At 45.4% G+C, this 5,000-nt stretch overlaps 1 protein-coding gene across 1 annotated transcript in view; it reads right to left on the bottom strand.

Moving 5' to 3' along the window:
- Positions 1 to 5,000, bottom strand: part of tafa4b (TAFA chemokine like family member 4b) — a gene marked incomplete at both ends in the record, with an annotated part of 21,437 nt that overhangs the window by 15,501 nt on the left and 936 nt on the right. The gene's annotated exons all lie outside the window — the stretch shown is intronic.

A 5,000-nucleotide genomic window follows, 5' to 3' on the forward strand; every position in this document is an offset into this window, starting at 1 on the left:
ACTGGGACGCTGTCACACGTGCTGCTCAGAGGCCCGGCTCTGTCAAGCCTGCCATCTCAGTGCAAATAGGAGCTAACCTGGAGAGCGGCGGGCGGGCGGGCGGGCGGGCGGGCGAGGCAGGCAGGCAGGCAGGCAGAGAGGGCACATGGCAGGGGACCCAGATGGGTAATGAGGAAGAAACAGGAGGGGGAGAGACACTGCTTTGCCCCCCAAACACACCAGCTTCATTTCAGACTTTAAATTACAGAAAAAGACTTTTTGCCAACTAACAGTACAGGCTACTCGAATATTTATTCCACTACAGACAGTTAAATGAAAAACAAAAAGGTGTTTTTTTAACTACATGTTAAGAAAATAAACAGGCAAAGGCTTCCCTTCTGACTTCCACAAAGCAGGGCTGTTGTGGGTAACCTTGCAGGTACAGAAGCTCAAGTCATCTGATTGCCTTCAGGGTGGGGAGCAAACACACTAGAGTTGCCGTTAGAGTTGTGTCAGTGTCGGTATCTGATAAAGGTAGACATATTTTCATGTCTATAAAAGCTACTTGCGTGTCTCTACATGCAAACGTGAAGTGCAGATATACAGATGAATGCTTTTTCCAAGGGCTTCTCATTCTTCTTATGTCCATGTTAGGTTGCACACATAAATTCATGAAGGTCATCGAAACTCAACCTTAAAATCTGGCTTCACCCATGTAGTTTACCAAGTCAAGCTTGATGTACTGCATGAGAAGACCTCCTCCGGCAAGTCAACCACCCCCCTCTCTCTCCCTCTCTATCTCCCTCTCTCTCCCTCTCTCTATCTCCCTCTCTCTCCCTCTGTCTCTCTCCCTCCAAAACTGCAGAAAAAATGCACTCCTCTATTCTCTGTCTCTTGTTAGTTTGGCATCTTGCATCATCCCGGCGCAGGGCACATGTGTGTGTGCACGGCTGTGTGGCTGCTCCTGTTTCTCCCCTTTGAGAGGCAAGGCCTCGTTAGTGTGCTAGGGACCGCGCTGGAGAGTAGCAGGTGGGGTGGGGGGTGATGGTGATGGTGAGCTCCACGGGGGCGGGGGGGGGGGGGGGAGCACAAAGGGGCGGACGGCTCTGTCACAGGCAGCGCCGAGAACAAAGGCACCACTGCCTCCTGCTGGCATAATGAGGTCACAGGGGCAAAAAGGGCTTCTCCAAGGCCCCCGGACGCTCTCTCTCTCTCTCTCTCTCTCTCTCTGTCTCATTCTTTCTCTCGCTCTCTTTATCTATAGTTACCTTTTTTGCCTCTTTTTTACACTCCTTCTGACTTTCTCTCCCTTTCCTTCTATCTACCCCTTGCTCACAGATTCACATACAGAGACCTTTGAAAAAAAAAGACAGACAGACTCACCCACAAACACACACACACACACACATAACACACACAAATGCACAGAAACAGTACACACCAGTCCTGTTTTTAAACAGCAATTCTTTACCACGACACTGTCAACCGCACCAAGTTAACAATCAACAAAGTTGAATTTCTGTTTTGAAATAAAGTAGCCTCAGGAAGAAAACAGGAACAGAAGCATCCACAGCCTTTTCCATCTTTACATGGACATGGACATTTGAGAGACTTCAGAGACTAGACATTGCACAAACACACTCCTGAACCATTCTGAACCTGAGGTACCCATGCTACACAAGATGGATTCCAGTTGGAGGAACATATATAGCAGTAGGCACTTAGTGACATGATTTGTTTATACAGTTGTAGTAATAATGTTGTACATATGTAATAAGCACAATTATTTAAAACAGCTAAATAGTGCTAGTAATGATTATGTTGAGGTTATTTTTAAATTAATACATATATTCTGAGTGGAACATTTTCATTTGTGAGTGGTGTTTAAATGTGTAACAGGTTCAGTGGTTTATATCTGATTGGAGTAGGGAGTGTTAATACATTTTCATTTGTGTTGTCTTCATTGAAAAACTGAACAAAGAAAAGGCTGAAAATAAACTCCCGTCTGAAACGTATTTTATGGTGCGACTCCTCCATGGATTCCTCCCACACGTGGGTTCTCTGTCTCAGTCATTTTGCTCACATTACTTCATTGGGAAGTCTTTGTAAATAAAAACTGATTCCACACTGACAGCCTGGCAGACAACATACCCCATCCGCCCACGGCGTAACTAACACCCGGCTTTTCCACCTTGGCCGACTCCTTCTGGGATCCGGTAAAGGCGGCGTTATGGCGGCCTTAAAGTAATACATCTCAGATTGGTCTGGAATCAAACAAGATTTCAAGCATGGCTAAACGCTGCTATTCCTGTACGCAGTTTGCTTCTATTCCTGTGGCGTGGTGAGTGACGCGGCGGCGGTGGCGAGCGAAGTGCCGTTACCTTGAGCTGATGGGGCAGCCAGGCGATTGATGTATTCTGACAGGCCCAGGCAAGCTGAGCCATTGTGCAATTTATCAAAAAGCATGTCTTTCTCCTGTCAATAGCCAGCCGCCATGTCCTCTCTCCCAGAAAGGCCAGACACTTGCCACTAGAGAAAGGCACTGCGTGACTGGAGAGAGAGAGAGGGGAATAAAGAGAGAAAGATAAAGAGAGATAGAGAGAGAGAAAGAGAGAGAGAGAGAGAGAAATAGGGAGAAAGAGAGAGAGAGAGTGAGATAAAAAGAAAGAGAGGATGCGGCAGTGGCACTGAAAGAGAAATCGTGAATCAGAAATAGTAAAAAAAAAAAATGTCTTTCAATCAGGGAGCCAGGTACCATATACAATTATGAGCCATTGGACGACTAATGTGAAGTGACTATTATGAGCTCGGAGAATGTCATTCTGATGTACTCAGCACAGCGCTTTTCTAACCATATAGTCATGACCTTCATTCTTTTTCTGTTTCTTCCCATACTTCCGCCTCTTTTCTGCCATGTCCTGTACACACCATCAGTCAGTCAGCCTGACATTAGCTCAATCCTCACTTTAACAGCCCCCAGTCAGCCAAATCATTTAGATTTATGCAAATCAAACAGGTTGTTTGTATGGCTGAGTGACCCGATGCAGGCAGCTCATTTATACGCAAATCTATTGCTGATAAAAAAAAAAACCCTCTGTGTGACCACAGAGCACCGTTTGTCAAGAAGGGAGAGAGAGAGAGAGAGAGAAAGAAGGAGAGAGAACAGCTTCACATTACACAAATCCTTCCTGTCAAGTGTCGCCTTAATGCAGCAATTCACAACGTCCGCATTCAAAGCTGTCAGTGGCACTAAATGTACCCTCTGCACTCCCCCCCCCCGTAACAATCGACTCCACAATAATCTTCGCTGTTCTCTGCGCACAAAGAGTCGGATTGAACTGGTAGATTCACACGCATCTGACAATGGAATGCTAATCGGATACTCCAGCACCAAAGCCAGAGACGCCACAGCAGGATACACCTGCTCCTGGCTCCTGATGTTAGGCTGGAGGAAACAGGAGGCAAATAGACAATGTGGACACATGAGTCCTGAGCCCAGATCAGATAGTAAACATCCTCAGGCTCCGGCCTGCAGCAGTGAGAGGATGCCCTTGGGATGATATGTAACACTAACGAGATCTTCTGTGGGCTCACTGACTACACAATGGCTCTGCATGGAACAGCACACATCACTTAGAGCCGAGTGGCATGGATCATGAAAGGCCAAATCACTCCAATAAACAACCCGTGACAGCATGGCTTATTAGCTCTGTTACCAGTGGAACCCAAGCCAGGGGAAATACAGCGGGGAAAATCACATGCTGCATAAATGAGTGCAGAGAAAAATCGCTGTGCGTCTGCGGCTACTATGACAGCGCACATGATCTTTGACCCCTGACCCCTGACCGTAACACTCCTGGCTTCCGCTGCTTTGAGCAAAGGTTAATCTGGCGAGAACCCTCTGGCAGCAGATACTATGCGAGCCTGCAGACAGCTCACACAGCACAAATTAACCTTCACTCCCAGTTGAACTTTGTTAGGCTGATGAGAAGGCAGATGTGTGTGTGTGTGTGTGTGTGTGTGTGTGTGTGTGTGTGTGTGTGTGTGTGTGTGTGTGTGTGTGTGTGTGTGTGTGTATCTACATTATTATCATTTTTATTTTGTGTGTTATATTCTACCTCTGCAAAAGAGAAATGGGCTTGAGATCCCCATTATTGCAAACAATACATTCAAATACACAAGACAGAAAACAGCTTAGTGTTTCATCCACCCTCACTGATAATCATCATTCAAATCTTCTATTCATTAATACAGATTTGCTTAGTCTACAGTGTATCAGTGTTTCTGTTGGCAGCCCAACCATGTACGGTACTGAGACGAACCATCTACACATTATTAGAACTTTAGAGACACCATGTGGCAAGAAATGGTACTGCATAAAGTTACAAAAAAAAGATCACTGTAGCAACCGTGCCAGTGGCAATCTATATTCGAGCAAGCCTCGCTGTCACAAGGACAAATTTACACATTTAATCCCTCTCCCAATTAATTCTCAAACGTTGTCCTCAGTCAATTCTCTTCCCACACAACAAAAAAAACTCAGCTGCCAATTAGTGGGAAGCCACTAACAAAAGAGAGCCTGGCGAGTACAGGGAGCGAGGCATTCCTTCAAACAAAATGTGATATCTGAAGGGAGAGGCACCCAGCATGACCTTCACAACAGACTGAGGGTGTAATTAGCACCAGCCCCGACATAAACTGCTGCTCTACATTAAAAATATATTTTAAAAAAAAACATTTAAAAAGGAGAAAAAAACTTTCCAAAAACAAAACTAAACTAATGTATCAGTCAGGAGGTGAAAAGGGCGCCGTTGGCCTTCCTGGGACTTGCGTAAGGTCACCTTGCATTCGAAACAAACCAAACAGAAGGAAAAGGGATAATTAAAAGAAACAATAATAAGTAAGTGGGAGAAACTGTGACATTGCGGAGGGGACTTTGCATAATATGAATGATTCAGTGAAAAGTGCCCTTGTCTGACCTTTATGCACTCCTAAAATATTTATGTTCCTCTGGTCACTTC

The sequence above is a fragment of the Sprattus sprattus genome (genome assembly GCF_963457725.1).
Source record: "Sprattus sprattus genome assembly, chromosome: 10".
Classification (NCBI taxonomy): Eukaryota; Metazoa; Chordata; class Actinopteri; order Clupeiformes; family Clupeidae; genus Sprattus; species Sprattus sprattus.